We start from the raw sequence: 15,252 nt of genomic DNA on the forward strand, positions 1-15,252 counted from the left end.
CACTTTCCCATGATATGGGGGGGGGGGAGATGCTGTTTTTATATTATTGTGCTTGCGCGGGAAAAAGCCATTCCTGGCTTTGACCAGCAGTTCCTCAGAACTTGAATAAACTTCTGTCCTCAAACATGGAGTTGTTTCAGTTTTTGGGAATCTGACATTAAGCCGGGAATCCCTCATCGGGTTGAACTTCAGAATCCTTAAAGGACGGATTTTTCCACACAATTTTTGGAATAGAAACCAGGAATTGACAATCTCCCTTGGGAGTTTGAAATCCCAATTCTAGACACAATACTAGGGGCATATGATCGCTCCATGGTTGAAAATCTACCGAGAAGAATTTTACATCTCTAAGTTCAGAATACGGCATTAGAATATAATCGATAACACTGTTACCCATGGGTGAGACAAAAGTGTAATCCCCTTTGGGATCCACTAAGTTTAGGCCATTTAAAGGAACTAGATTGAATTGCAGACACGTCTCAGACAGATTTTTCCCAGCCACATTAGTGTGGTGGTCCCTTGAGCATCTTGGGAGAAAAAAATGCTCGGGTAACAGGTCGGAATCCAGATTGGTTATTGCTTGGTAGCTGGATTCATCTTTGCCAATTCTGGCGTTGAAGTCTCCTGCAACAATCCATTTGTCAGGATGGTAAAGTTGAAGGAGCTTAGCTAGATAACTGTGGAACAATTGAGCAATCTCACTATTTCGAGCAAGAGAGAAATTAGGTGGAAAATAGACATTAACTAGCAGCACATTACATAAGTCCCATTTTAAAAGGAGTGCTTGGGCGATCTGTCCACAGGGATATAGTTGTTTAACAGAGACTCTAAGGTTCATCGCCACTAAGAGGGCTAAACCTGCCCTGGGTCTTCCTTTTACGTGGGTTTTAAAAGCTGGTAGAGCATAAGCATTGAACCCAGGTAGAGCAATGGGAAAGAGGGACCATGTTTCCTGTAACAGTACTATATCATACAAGGCCAGATAATTACAAAAGTCAGATATATGTTTCTTTTTCGTCCATCCAGCCACATTCCAAGACAAGATTTTTAGGGCAGAGCAAGATTGTAGGGGTGAGCCCGCGAACCCAGCAGAACCGCAGATAGAGCGCATGGAATGCCTGTGCCAGCTGCGGCCTTCTGGGCGCACACACTCCCCCACCCCCGTTCCCCCGTGAGTCACAGGTCATGAACTACCTGACTCACGGTCACCAGGTGTCCCAGACAAAGGGACAAAAGGGCTCTTGCCCCCAGGTATGGATTAGACCCAGACGCAGACGCTTCCTCCTGCACGTAGCAGCCCCGTGAGATCATGCATCACATGATGATCTCCCGCTCTCCCGCTTTCCTGCCTATTCGCCTCCTTTACACGCCCCCAGAGAAACCCTAATAAAAGGTGCCAGGGACTAGCACACGGCAGAGTAGCCAGGTCCACGGATCAGAGTAGCCAGGTCCACGGATCAGAGTAGCCAGGTCCACGGATCAGAGGATGTCAATCGAGTTCGTGTATTTGGTAGAATAGACCTTCTGTGTCCCTAAAGCTACATCCATTGGAAAGGATATCCTTATTATGACAGGATTCAATTGAATCACGGGGCTTACTTCCCAATGGTCTTTCCGCCACGTGCAGAGTATTTTCCGTGGTGTTTTGATTTGGCTTAAGGGAGTGGTCTAAAAGCTTCAACCCATCGTCTGACTCCCTTGTGTCTAGGGTTGAAGAGGTAGTTTGTTGTGTCCCTGAGTCAACATAGATTTCAAGTTTTCTCTCCACATGGAGTTCGTAATTAGGGCTGGGTTGAGTAGATCCTGGGGCACTAGAAGGTTGTAGAGCAGGTTCGTCCAGTCCCTCCATATCCAACTCAAGGGGATGGGCGAAAGGATGAAGTATAGAATCTTTACAAACAGCCCTTGGATTTGATCCCTTTCGTTCCCTTAGCTCCATGGCACCTGGTCCTTTTGCATAACCTTAGTTATTCTGTAATCCACATCGCAGTCATTGTCCTGCCATTCTGTCATGCAAGATGGAAGTTCTACCATTTCTTCCAGGTCAATTAGGTCATGGTTATGTCTCGGGGTTACAGCCGGCACTTGGCAGCAATCTTCCGTGTTTTTGCTAACATCCTTAATGACTGTGGTTGTATACCCCTCTGTGTAATGTGCTTGATCTTTGTTAGCCCTGCTAATTTGCATGATCAGTTCCTCTGCCGACATCTGGAGTTGTTTTGTCTGGGCCAAGGTAGACTCGAAGAGTTTCCAGTCTCTTGTCAGACCAGTTCAGCTTTGTTTTATTTGTTGGAAGTGTGAGGAGTGTCTTCCATTCAATTCCTCTTTCCCTATGTCGTTGGAGGAAAATAATTTTGCAGGATTCAAGTCCCTAAAAAACTCTTGTTAACTGTATGTCATACTTGGTATTCCAATAGTGTTTTTTTCTTCATTAGTAGATTTATGGCTTCTGGTCTGGAGAAATTGAGTACTAGTCTCTTATAGTTGCCAGAGCTAGGAAGTATTTCATATCCCCTTAAAGGAATCTCTGGACTTGTACTTTTCATCAATTGGCCCAAGGAGTTCTTGATCTCCCAGAGATTCCTCCATCTACCGTCATTCACTCTGCTGTTCCCTATAAGGATGGCCACTTGGTTCTTTTGTAAGATTAGATTGGTCAAATCTGGCAAGGCCCTTGTAGATGTTGCAGGCACTGTTAAGCCAGAGGATTGAGCGGGCGATCCAGCAGCTATGGCGTGTGGTAAATAAATTCTTCCATTAGGCTTGATAGCGCCTATTGGGTCTATATGTGCTATACACATTGCAGAGCGTTTTCCCAAATTATCGGTGATGTTCTTGCAATTAGCCAAGACCAATTCTAGCGTCTTTGCAGTCCAAGCAGCCTGCCTAGCAAGGGGGTCTAGCAGGTAACCATCTGGTTTAGGAGGTTCTGGGAGTACTGGGGTCTGTATCCGATCGTCTTTCATCCAGGTTGCTTCTGGTTCGCAAGCCGAAATTTCCTCATTTAACGATTCAAAGCTTGTGTTCCCCAAGGGCTCAAGGACAGTTCGAGGTTGTTGAGCAATGTTTCTACCTCTGACTGGCCCTGTAGATATGAGTCTATTTTGGCCTGTTTGCAGGGTTTTTGCCCATGGGTGCCTGGCGAAAGCCGACTCCGCTTCTTATGAGGCATTTTTATTTCTCCACTCGACACTACAATTGTCAGACTTTAGTAGTTAAAAACAGTAGTTAAAAGCGATTCCCAGACACTTGCATAGGCTAACAGGCTATCAACTGAACCAGCTGTGGGAGCGGCCGCTCTTGTCATTCAGAACATTTCAACGCTCAGTTGTGGCACAAATCACACTGCTGTGCCTAGCTGAAGTTTCACCGTTGTCTTTTTCAAGTTGCCTTTTCAAGGAGTTTTTTCTGTCTCTGCGCGGAGCGGCCAATGTGGGAGAAGCCGGAGGGCGAATCTCTCTTGGACAACGGGAAAGCTGTGGGTGGGGCTTCCTGCAGGACGCGAAGCTTCTCTTGGACCCCAGGGTCATGGCGGGGCTCCCGTATTCACTCCAGGGCGCAGTGGGTCTGGGTGCCTGCAGGGTGCTGGGAAGAAATCAGAATAATGTCCAAATAGATCAGCACAAAAGGATCTGGCAAATCCCGGAAGATGTCATTCATGCTGTGAAGGCCCCGCCTCCCCCTGCGGCAGAAGGTGCCTTCTCTGAGCTAGCAGCCACACTTGCCAAGTTCCCCCACCTCTTAAATATGGTGGAGCTCCTCTGGGATGTCCTCCCCTTGCCATAACCTGTAGATGGTTTCTGCCACATGGGCCTTGAAACCTTCTTCCTGTAGAAGTGGAAGAAAAGGCCACAAATCATCCCGATTCCTCTTTTCCATTCTAGGAAAGAGTCGAGCTGTCTCCTTCCAGCCCATATTTGCACCCCCCCCCCCCCCCCCCCCCGGTCAGGTCGACCGGGTTCCTTACCTCCTCCTCCGCCTCGATGATGGTGTAGGCCTGGCCCAGGAGTGAGTAAAGGAGGAAGAGTCCCCCCACCCTCACCCACTCCTGGTCCAGGCACCTGACCTGCTCCCAGGAGGTCCTCAAGTAAGTGGCCTCCTGGGCCGGGGTGAGGTGGGGCCCCAACACCTGAAACCAAAAAGAGACCCTGTTAGAACTCTTCCATTAATGATCCCAAACAGCACTATCCTGGGAGACTCCGACTTTTGCCCGGGCCCCTTCCAGGGCCCCCACCCCTTCCCCGATGGAGATTGCAAGCTCCTTGGGGCAGAGACTCATCTTCCCAGCTCTTCCCATTTGGTCACAGAGGGATGCAAATGGAGAGCCCTCTGCATCTAGCAGGGAGTCCCAGGGGTCTCTTCCCACTGCCAGACCCAGAATTCCAGGCGGTGGCTGTCCCGTTTCTTGGATGGGAAAGGGAATAAAGCAACCCGAGACCCTCCCTTCTCAAGAGAGCTGAAGGGGTCCCTTCTCCTTACCTCGCCAACCCGGATCAGGTCATAGCACCTGCTCCTCCAGGGATGACCCCTCCCCAGGTGCCACAGGAGAGGGGCACCCTTGCCGCTGAGCCCTGGCAGGAAGACAGCAGATGGTCAAGCCCGGTGGTCCTCCCCAGCGCAGCTCCCCCTCTTTCCCACCTTGGGCTCCTTTCTCACCTGCACTCCCCTCAGAGAAGGAGGAGGTGCACAGGATGGGGTGGCCTCGGGCCCCCCGTCCCCCACCCCTTCCTTCCCCATCTCTTTCTTCCTGGCCCCCTCCTGCATCGCTGTGGCAGGAGTCTGAGGCGAGGAACAAGAGCCACACTTGGGGCCTGGCTCAGGGGAGAAAGGGGGGGGTGCTCCAAGGTCCCCCTTCTGTCTGGGCTCATGGGGTGAGGCCTGGGCCAAACAGCCTCTGAAGAGGCGGCTGACTCAGCCGCAGGGGACCAAGTCAGAGGGCTGGAAGATGTGGCGGTAGAAACCCAAACACCTGGCTAGTGCCAGGGGTCCACCTAGAGCAGGGGTAGGGAACCTGCGGCTCTCCAGATGTTCAGGAACTACAATTCCCATCAGCCCCTACCAGCATGGCCAATTGGCCATGCTGACAGAGGCTGATGGGAATTGTAGTTCCTGAACATCTGGAGAGCCGCAGGTTCCCTACCCCTGACCTAGAGCAATGGTGGTGAACCTTTGGCACTCCAGATGTTATGGACTACAATTCCCATCAGCCCCTGCCAGCATGGCCAATTGGCCATGCTGGCAAGGGCTGATGGGAATTGTAGTCCATAACATCTGGAGTGCCAAAGGTTCACCAATTGGCCATGCTGGCAGGGGCTGATGGGAATTGTAGTCCATAACATCTGGAGTGCCAAAGGTTCGCCACCACGGACCTAGAGGGTCTGCGATCTTGGAGCCCTGGGGGGGGTTCCATTCAAAGGGGGGAGCTCTTCCTTTCTAGTCCCCATGAGACCATCCTGCAGGATGATCCGGTTTGAGACAGAGCCCTCCCGGGGGCGGGACAATATTTCCTAGGGCTCCAGTGAGACGTGTGCAGCGCAAACTGCCAGGATCGTAGGCCGTGGAGCGACGGCACAGGGAGTCTGCCCCGAAACCGCTTGCGGCACAACGGGGAACTGGCCCCCTCCATCCCCTTGAACTTACCCCGCTGGCGGAGCAGCAGCCTGTGGAGCCAGCTGACGGCCTCCCGGACCCTCCTCCAGATATCCCTCTCGGGGTCCGCCAGGCAGACCGCCAGCTGGGCCACCAAGCTTCCGAGCAGGGGCTCAGCGTCGTTCTGGCGAGGAGAGAAAGGGGAGACCTCGGTTGCAGCGCCCTGTGGAGCCCGACTGCTCTGAGTCCTGCCCTCTGCCCCAGGACAGATCCTACCAGGAGAATCCTGCCTCCAGCCACCCCTGAGAAGCTACCCATGGCCCGTGACTGAAGGCGCCCTCTTCCTGGTCCGGCGCCACACGCTCTCCCTGACTCCTCCGCTCCCCTACCCAACAGCTGCACATCACACACCCCTTTCCCCCTGGGACCTGCCACCCCTTGGAAAAACCCTCGCCCTAACTGGGAGACCCCAACCTCACCCCCACCAGCTGCCAACCTCCAGGGAAGAGCTGGAGACACCCTGTGATGACAGCGGCCTTCCAGGCAGAAAACGTCCAGTCGCCCAGGAACGGGTCCACTTGGGAAGGTGGACTCGATGGCATCACGAGGCCCCTCCCCTCCCCTCCACAGGCTCCTCCCACAAAATCTCTGGGAATTTCCCAGCCCCGGGCTAACAAGAGGAGGGGAGCAGGAGAGGGAATGCCCCCTCCCCCGAACTCGGCATTGGGCTCAGAGAGGGAAAGAGGAGGGGGCAGAGAAAGCCCCCCCAATTGGGCTGAAACCTTGCCAGACGGCGGGTCCTAGCAGGCATGGACGTTGGGAACGAAGGCCAAGAACCCCCCTTTCTTTGGGACTCTGCCCCCTCCTGCTCTGGGGTGGGGTGAGGGTGGTCTAGGGGCACTCACCTTAAAGGAGGGCAGGTGCAGGGCGAAATGCAGCAGGGCGCTGCTGAGGGATACAGCCTTGCGGCGGACCCCGGCCTGGCCGCTCTGCATCCAGTGGGCCAGATGCTGTGGAAGGAAAGAAGCAGCCGCTCAGTACCAGCCCCCAGGTCAGGGACTGCTGAGGGGGTTCTCAGGAGGCTCTGCTCCTGTGGAATAGCTGCCCGTATCCATGCTCAGACTGTGCCCTCAGGTGGGGCCTCGAGCGTGAGGGAGAGAATCTATCCAGGTATCTTGAGGGGGGGGTGTGGAGAGAGAAAGCCAGGAACCGACTCCTTCCCTAAACACTTCCGGGTCACACCCAAGAAGACCGGAGGGGGTGTCCATTCTCCCACCTGCACCCCACAGAGGTTCAAGCCGCCGATCCACTGGGCCAGGTTAGAAACCAGACCAGAGATTTCAGGACAGTCCAGAACCCTCCCACGGGCAGAACAAGTCAGGTGGCGGGGAGTTCCAGAGGGGACCGTGGTGCAGAGAACTGCAGGGGCCCAGGACTTCCCCGGGCGCTCCACCCCCTCACTTACGTTCAGAAGTCCCACCAGATGCAGAGCAGTGGGGTCCTCCCTCAGCAGCCCCTGCAACATTTCCCCGAGGTCCTTCTCCGCTTTGTCCTGCAGCAACTGAAAGGAAAGAGGGAAGCAGGCTGTGGGGGGCTGGATTGCCCCCAGGAAGGCGTGGTCTGCTCTCCCTCACCCCAGCTCTCCTCGGCCCCTCCCTGCCCGGGGTGAGGAAGACGGTCCTGCCTGGTGCTGAGCCTGCCAAGGGCAGAGCTAGTTTGGTCGCAGGCACCGTGGGACACGGCAGGCGTCTGGGCGGGGCTGTTGAAAAGGTGAGAGGAAGGGAACGTACCTGGTCCTCGGGGTCCTCTTGGCTTGGGGCCCAAGTCATGACCTCCTGGGTTGCCCAGGCCACGATGCTGTCCTCGATGGAGGGGTTCAGCTGGGGCTGGAAGTGGCTGGCAAGATGGAGAAAAAAACGATTGGTTTCTGTCCCGCGTTGTGTGCAGGACAGATGAGGTGCCAGGAGCCCAGAGACGCAAACACGCCAAGCAAAGCCACAGTGACCGGCGCAGAGCAGCAATAAGCCCCAAGACATCCCAGCCAGCAGGGACGGAGAAGAGGGCTGGGGGGGGCATTCAGACCAAGCTCTCCAAGCAAAGTGGTCCAGGGAGTCTTGGTCTTTGCTGGGGTGGAGGGGAGCCGAATTTGCACTCGGGCTCCCCTCCCTGATTTGGGCCAACAAACGGGGCAGCCAGCCGCTTCTTCCCAGAGGTTTCCCCTCCCTCCGGCTGCTGGGAAGAGGCGTCCCCTGAAAGGGAGACCTACCTGAGGCAGGTGACGGCCTTCATGCCGAGGACGAGGGCTGCCGTGGGGTGAAAAAAGTCACCCACCAGGATGTCCTGTGGGAGGCAAAGGGGGAAAGGGGGGAAGTCAGGGCTTCTGAGACTCCAGAAGGGCAGCTCCACCCTGTGCCCCTCATTTGCCCCGCTCTCTCCTCCCCACTGGTGGGGGCCTATGCTCTTTGCCCCCCCAGCACTGCACGCAGTACCCCCTCCCAGGAATTCCCCCCCTTTCTCTGAGAATTGCCCCCCTTTCTCTGAGAATCGCCAGAACAACCTGAAGAGAAGGAAAGTCAGCCCCCGTCCACCCAAATCACCACCCAAGACCCCCCAGGAGGACACAGCCGGGAAATGGCTGCCAGAAATTCAAGCAGGGGGTGAAACCTCATCAGGAGGCCGGGAAATCCAAGCGGATCCAATCCAGACACTGCGCCGGGCTAAAATCCCAGGGAGGGGGTCTAAGGGTTTCCTTGCCCCCACCTGTCACTCCCTCCCCTCCCCTCTGGGGATCTCCCCCCTCACAAGAAGGTCTCCTTGGCCTCACTCACCCTAATTTCGGCAGCCACCTCGTCCTTGCGGCAGGCCAGGTGGAGAGTTTTCTGCCCCCTCTGCTCCCTGCTTAGCCGGATTACGGCCCTCACGAACACGAGAGGCTGTTGCTGGAATTGGGAAGAATTCGTCTGTCAGTGGGGTCAGTGCGGGGTCAGGGAGTGTCAACATTCCCACCAATGCCCACGGGAAGACCATCTCGTTTGAGAAGGGCCACTCCCCGGCCCCCAAGGGGGCTCAGAAGCACAGAAGGACTCCAACCCCTCCTGGTTTGGGTCCCCGAACCCACTTCCCTCCCGGCCCCCACGTGGTCTGTGCTCTGCCCGGAAGGCGGGTCGGAGACAGCATCCCTCAGAGGGAGGCCTTGTGGCCAAGGGCAGCCATGAGGGACAGGACTCGGCAGAGAGGCCCTGCCTGGCGCTGAAGCGCCCCTTCCTTGAGGGCAGCCCAATACCCAACTCAAGGGGAAGGGAACCCTCCACCGAGGGAATGCCCCTGGCCTTGGGACTCTTTGGGAGGAACCGGGGCGGGGGAGGGGGCTTACTTTCCGACTGCCCCTCAGGTGATGGACGACTGTTGCCCTGGGGTCCTTCGGGGCCTGAGAAGGCCCTGCTGCTGATGGAGGTGGGGAGGAAGAAGAGGGGCTGTTATCTTCCGCCTTGCAAAACGGTTTCTCTCCGTGGGGCTTCCAAGCAGCTCCGAGGATTCACCAGACCGCTGAGGGAGGCTGACGATCCCCTCCGCATGCAGGGCTGCCAGCTGGTTGTCTGGAAATGCTGTAGACCCCCCAGGCTGGGCCCTCCCTCTGCGCCCCCCCCTTCCCGGCACAACTGCACAACACACACTCTTTGTGCTGCAAGGAGGACCCTCGGCGCCTGCTCTCCCCGGTGCAAGTGGCACGAAGACCACTGTGGGCGCTGGCAAGAGCCCCCAGCTCCAGCGCCTGGGCACTGCCTGGTCTGAGCCTGACTCCGGGTTCCACCCTCTGGGGCTCGGTCCAGTTGCCAATCAGGCTGGACAGTCCAGCATTTCCACCGAGCCTTTGGGAAACACTCACAAAGTACCAGAGCCGGATTGGGGGGTCTGCCTGTCCCCGTTCTGGCCCTATTGCCAGTTGCCTGCAACGGGGTCCCCACAGGAGAGCCAGAAGGGCCACAAGACGGCAGCTTCTGGACAGCGGAGAGCCCAGCAGGTGAGTCTGAGCTTTGCCGAGCGAGCAGAGAGCCTCCGGGGGCCGACGTCTCCTCCTCAAATCCTGGTCCCCGGAATCTGGTCCCCAGAGCCTTCCTCGGGGCCTGGAGCATCTCCTCACCTGCAGCCGCCTGCCGCACGACCTCCTTGAACTCCTGAGGGAGGACTCGGGCCCTCCCTCTGCCTATGATGGACCGTAGGCTTCGGAGCCTAGGAGAGAAGGGGGAGAAGGTGAGGAAGGGGTTTGGCAGCACTTCCAGCTCCTGGGACCCTTGCCCTGAAAGTGTGAGCACCTGGGGGATCCCTCGAGAGTTGTCTTTGGGACTTCCCTCTGCCCAGGGGGCCCGTTCCCCTCTCTCCTGGGCTGGGAAAGAGGCCGCCCCCTTCCTGGTTCGGCTGGTCTGACCTCTCCACAGCCCCCGTCTGTCTCGCAGCAGCTCTGGCGGACTCCGCTCGGGCCCCCTCCCTCTTGGGGCTCTTTCTGCGTTCCCATGAACTGCAGAGGCTGTGGGGCATCCAGATCCCCTCGTTTCAGTGACTCCCCACCTTTCTCCACCGTTGGGGCCTGAACTGGCTGACATCATGCTCCTTGCCTCCTTTTAATCGTCACAACAACCCTGTGAGGTAGATTAGGCTGAGAAAGGGTGTCTGGCCCGAGGTCACCCCATGAGCTCACAGGGCCGTGGAGGACTGGACCCTGGGCCTCCAAGATCCGAAAGGGCCTCCTCCTCCCAATCAGCCTAACAGCAGCTCTGCCGGGATGGCCGATGTTACCCCTGCTCCTACGGGAGAGAATGGCACGCGAAAGGGGACTTTGGGGGCTGAGAAGGGCTTCGAACCCTCAGCCCCTCGCACTGTGCCAAGCTTCCTGCCTGAGCATCTGAGCCTCTCCCTGAAAACGGTGCCAGAGCCAATCAGGTTTCCAACTGGGAGCTTTGGAAGAAAGCAGCCAGCGTGAGCCACCTTCCCCAGCTGGCCTGAGGGCAACGGGGCCTCCTTGGTGTTGAGCATCTCAGTCACTTCTTTGCCTAGAAGAGCTGTGAGCTGCTTGGGTGGGGGGAGAGACACACGCAGGGCACCCGGGAGATGGAGAAGCCCATCCAGGACAGGTGTTTCCAGGGGAAACGGACCAGCCGTCCTGCTTGGAGCCGAGTGGACGTTTGCTGTGCTCCCTCCCTTGCTGTGGAGAGGGAGGAAGGGACACACAGACACAGACACACACACACACACACCCCGCCAGAGAAGATGAGGAGAAAACAGGAGGAAATCCCACTTACAACATTGTGCGACGGCTGGTCATGGCCATTGTTGTCTGGTTAACTACACTACACTATACTACGAAAAAACAAAACAAATCTATCTAATATAACAAACAAACAAACAAACAAACAAACTTTTAAATAATGTAACAACAGGAACAATAAAAAACAACAAACTGCTAAAACTATGTACAAATCTAACCTATTAATTGAACTATTTTAAACAAACAAACAAACAAACTTTTAAATGATTGAACAAATAACAATAAAAAACAACAAACTGCTAAAACTATGTACAAATCTAACCTATCAATTGAACTATTTTAAACAAACAAACAAACAAACAAACTTTTAAATAATTGAATAAGTAACAATAAAAAAACACAAACTGCTAAAACTATGTACAAATCTAACCTATCTATTGAACTATTTTAAACAAACAAACAAACAAACAAACAACCCAACACTAACTAAACTTTTAAAACTGCAACAAACACCAACCAACAATCTCCACAACACTCTCCTATAAGCCTACGGCCGCGCAACTGACCAATTGCCAGAGAACCACAGGGCCCGATGTCAGAAAGGAGGGCGGGTCTCCATCCCTTGGCAACCATCATAACAAAGCGCAGGGCCCTCTGTGCAGGGTCGGCATTCTTCTGCGGCTTGGCATTCCATCCCACCTTTCACGCACTCTTTGGCCCATACCAGCCTCCCCCCAATGGGACCCTCTGGTCCTCTTTGGAGGCCAAGCTCTGGCTGCCCCTGCCCACTAAAGCCAAACAGGGGGGCAACTCAAGAACGGGGTTTTCTCAGTTGTGGCCCCAACACTTTAGCACTCCCTTCCCAGAGAGAGTCACACGTCTCCCCGTTATCATATCTTCGGCCACCAGGGGAAGGCTGCTTCCTTTCATCTAGCACAGTGGTGGCGAACCTTTGGCACTCCAGATGTTATGGGCTACAATTCCCATCAGCCCCTGCCAGCATGGCCAATTGGGGCCGATGGGAATTGTAGTCCATAACATCTGGAGTGCCAAAGGTTCGCCACCACGGATCTAGCATCCTACTCCTGAGAACAGAGACTGGCCCTCCCTCGGGTGTTTGTGGACGTGTTTAGAATGGAACCATTGAATCGTTTGAACGGTTGTTTTTAAATGTTCGGAGGTTTGAGTCTTTTTTTCTGTGTCTTGCCTGGCAGACCCTGATTGGGTGGAAAGGCAGCGTCCCTCTTTCCACCAAACCTGTCCCCTTCCCAATATTCCTCAAACCCGCCTTCTTCTGACCAACAAACACCTGGGTCCGATGGGACACTTTCCCCCATATAGCTGTGTGGACAACCGGTTTGCAGCCAGAGGAGGTGACTCCTCCTCTGAAAGGGCTCCGTTTCCTGCAGAGACTGCAGAACTTAACCCATCTGTCCAGGGCTCCTAAAATCCCTTTGGTGGTCTTCAGCAGGGCCCTCTTTTCAACCAGAAGGGGTGGGTCCTGCGAGCTTCCGACTTCAGAGGAGTCATTTCCTCACGTTCTCTGCTGCTGCTGCTGCTGCTAGGAATACCAGTCTGTCAGGGAGACCAAACACATTCCATTTTTCTGCATGTGTAACCTCTATCTGTGGGTTCTGTGGGGCAGAACTTGGAAGGAGTTGCAAAGAACTAAATTTAAAACAAAATGGTTTACTTCCTTAACGAATGACACTTTTAACATTAACATTTAACATTAACAATTTACAGTCCTTTTAGGTTGCATTTCAAGTCCTTATATTTACAATCTACTGATCATGCCAAGTCCAATTCTTCCTGCTGGTGGTTGACTTATGAAGACTTCAGAGGCTTGGTGAATGGAATCCAAGATGATGAAGGTCCCCAAAAGAACTCCCATCAAACTACATACACAGAAAGCCCTGAAACAATAAATTCTAACATTTGTTAATATATGTTTTTAATTGGTTTGATGTCCTTTTCCCCACTGTTTCTATGTGTGTTTTTGTATTGATGAATATTAATAAAAACATTTATACAAAAGAGAAGAGGCTGGGGGGTCAGGGTGCGTGTTACATGCAGCTTATAAACAAAACCCAGTGATAAAGCAATCTTGTGGTTTATTTATTTATTTGTTCGATTTATAGGCCGCCTCGCCCCCGAAGGGCTCGAGGCGGCTCACAATATGGCTGTTCACAATGACAGCAAATAAATACAAAAATATAACTTAACCCCATTAAAATCTAATAGCAGCAATTACTTTAAATGAATAGAAATTAAAACAACAAAAGTTGTTAAAAACAGGCGCCCGATCCAAAGGCCAGTGAGGGAGGGGGAAAGGCAGGGCCTTTGGATCCAGGGAGTACCTCTTGGTTGTAAAACAGGGATGGGTCCTTGGCTGCTTCCAAAGAATCTCACAGGGATAATAAGATCTCCATTTGGCCATTGACACATCTGGCTGGGGGGGATTGTCATTTTCCTCCATAGCACCCAATCCTTCCCAAATCCTTTGTCAATTTCAAAATCCACTTTCCCCCCTCAGCTCCGTGCAGCTACTCGGCCATGTCTGAACCTCCACCACTCCCAATGGGCAACCTGCTCTTCCAAGCCACAGCTGCAACGCCTGGTTAAAATATTTTCAGCTAACGTGTCTTTTCTCAACGTTGGCCATTTTTCTTTTTTGCAAAGAAGGATATTTGTAATATTTCTGGCAGGGCGCATGCCAGCCCAGCTCTGCTCTGTTGACATTCTTATTTATGTTCTGCAGCAATATTATCAGTGAGGTTGTCAGCGCAGCGTTAGCATAAGGAGTTGTTTAAAATTGCGTCGATGTTCCTTTATTAATGGTTAACACCGTTGGGCACAATAGCTTTAGATGCAGAAGCTCCAACATTTTTTTAAAAAATTCAGATGTTGCAGCTTTGAGCAGTAGAAGGAATAAGAGTTAAGAACATAAGAACAAGCCAGCTGGATCAGACCAAAGTCCATCTAGTCCAGCTCTCTGCTACTCGCAGTGGCCCATCAGGTGCCTTTGGGAGCTCACATGCAGGATGTGAAAGCAATGGCCTTCTGCGGCTGTTGCTCCCGATCACCTGGTCTGCTAAGGCATTTGCAATCTCAGATCAAGGAGGATCGAGATTGGTAGCCATAAATCGACTTCTCCTCCATAAATCTGTCCAAGCCCCTTTTAACGCTATCCAGGTTAGTGGCCATCACCACCTCCTGTGGCAGCATATTCCAAACACCAATCCCAAGTTGCGTGAAGAAGTGTTTCCTTTTATTAGTCCTAATTCTTCCCCCCAGCATTTTCAATGAATGCCCCCTGGTATCCAAGTTATGGCATACGAGCACCCTCCCCCCAAAAGGGTTATAGATCTGAGAAGCTGACCCCTTTTTAATCCATTTTTGCTCTTTCTGATGTTCCCATCTCCTTACAATTGGCTAAAGGCCAAAGGACACTATATTGTTTTTAACAAATCAGGTCTTGGGGGGGGGATAGCACTGAGCTTTGAGGCACCCCCAAATGAAGCTCACAGGGCTAAAAGCAAGAACCCCGGAGGGAGGGCAAGAACCACTGAAGAACAGTACCCCCTCCTACACCCAATCCTTGGAGCTGCTCCAGGAGGATACCATGGTTGATGGTATCAAAAGTAGCCAAGACATCCAGAAGAATTAACAGACAGTCTTTCCCCTGTCCCTCTCCCGGTACAGGTCATCCATCAGGGTGACTGTTTGTATGCTGAACTTCCATTTGAAACTAGCTTGAAACTAGATCTATATAATTGGATTTCTCCAGGTGTGACTGCAGTTGGGCAGACACCACTGTCTCCAGGACCTCCCCTAAGAAGGGGACACCGGCTACTGGGTGGTCATCATCCAGGACCACAGGATCCAGGGAGTACCTCTTCAGAAGAAGGAGACCACTGCCTCCTTGAGGGTCAGTGGCACCATCCCCTCCCCCAAAGAGGCATTGACAACACCCTGTACTCACTAAGCCAGCCCCTCCTCAACTCAATCTAATCAGCCAAGACGGGCAAGGATTCAGGAGACAAATGTAGATCGCATAAATAAAAGGTGTGTTGATGAATGGCTGAGAAGGATGGAATGAGGTAGGGAAAGGGGAAAGGATGTGGGGGTTTCCAGGCAAAGGGAAAGGAGAAATAATATGAAAAGAGGAATAAAGGGGAAAGTGAGATGCCCCCACAAGTGGGCCTGGCTCCGTGGCAACCACCACACAATCGGGCCATCGTTTTCCCAGGTAGAGGATGTTGGGTGGGGGAGAGAGAAAGCTGAAGATGGAGGAGGAGATAAAAAAGTTAGGTTGGGAAGGAGAGAAGGAAGCAGGGAAAAGGGAGAGAGCAGAAGTGGCGTAGGAGGTTAAGAGAATTCAGATTAGCCTGTGCACT

The 15,252-nt window shown here is 53.4% G+C and overlaps 1 long non-coding RNA gene across 1 annotated transcript; it reads right to left on the reverse strand.

The window, feature by feature from the left end:
* Positions 1 to 3,775: 3,775 nt before the first annotated feature.
* On the reverse strand, positions 3,776 to 5,480 carry LOC125439751. The gene is made up of 3 exons (XR_007245576.1): positions 5,370 to 5,480; positions 4,480 to 4,991; positions 3,776 to 3,828 (listed from the first exon to the last, which is right to left on the reverse strand). It is a non-coding gene; the product is annotated as an uncharacterized LOC125439751 (long non-coding RNA).
* Positions 5,481 to 15,252: the final 9,772 nt, after the last annotated feature.

This window comes from Sphaerodactylus townsendi, linkage group LG10 (assembly GCF_021028975.2).
Source record: "Sphaerodactylus townsendi isolate TG3544 linkage group LG10, MPM_Stown_v2.3, whole genome shotgun sequence".
Classification (NCBI taxonomy): Eukaryota; Metazoa; Chordata; class Lepidosauria; order Squamata; family Sphaerodactylidae; genus Sphaerodactylus; species Sphaerodactylus townsendi.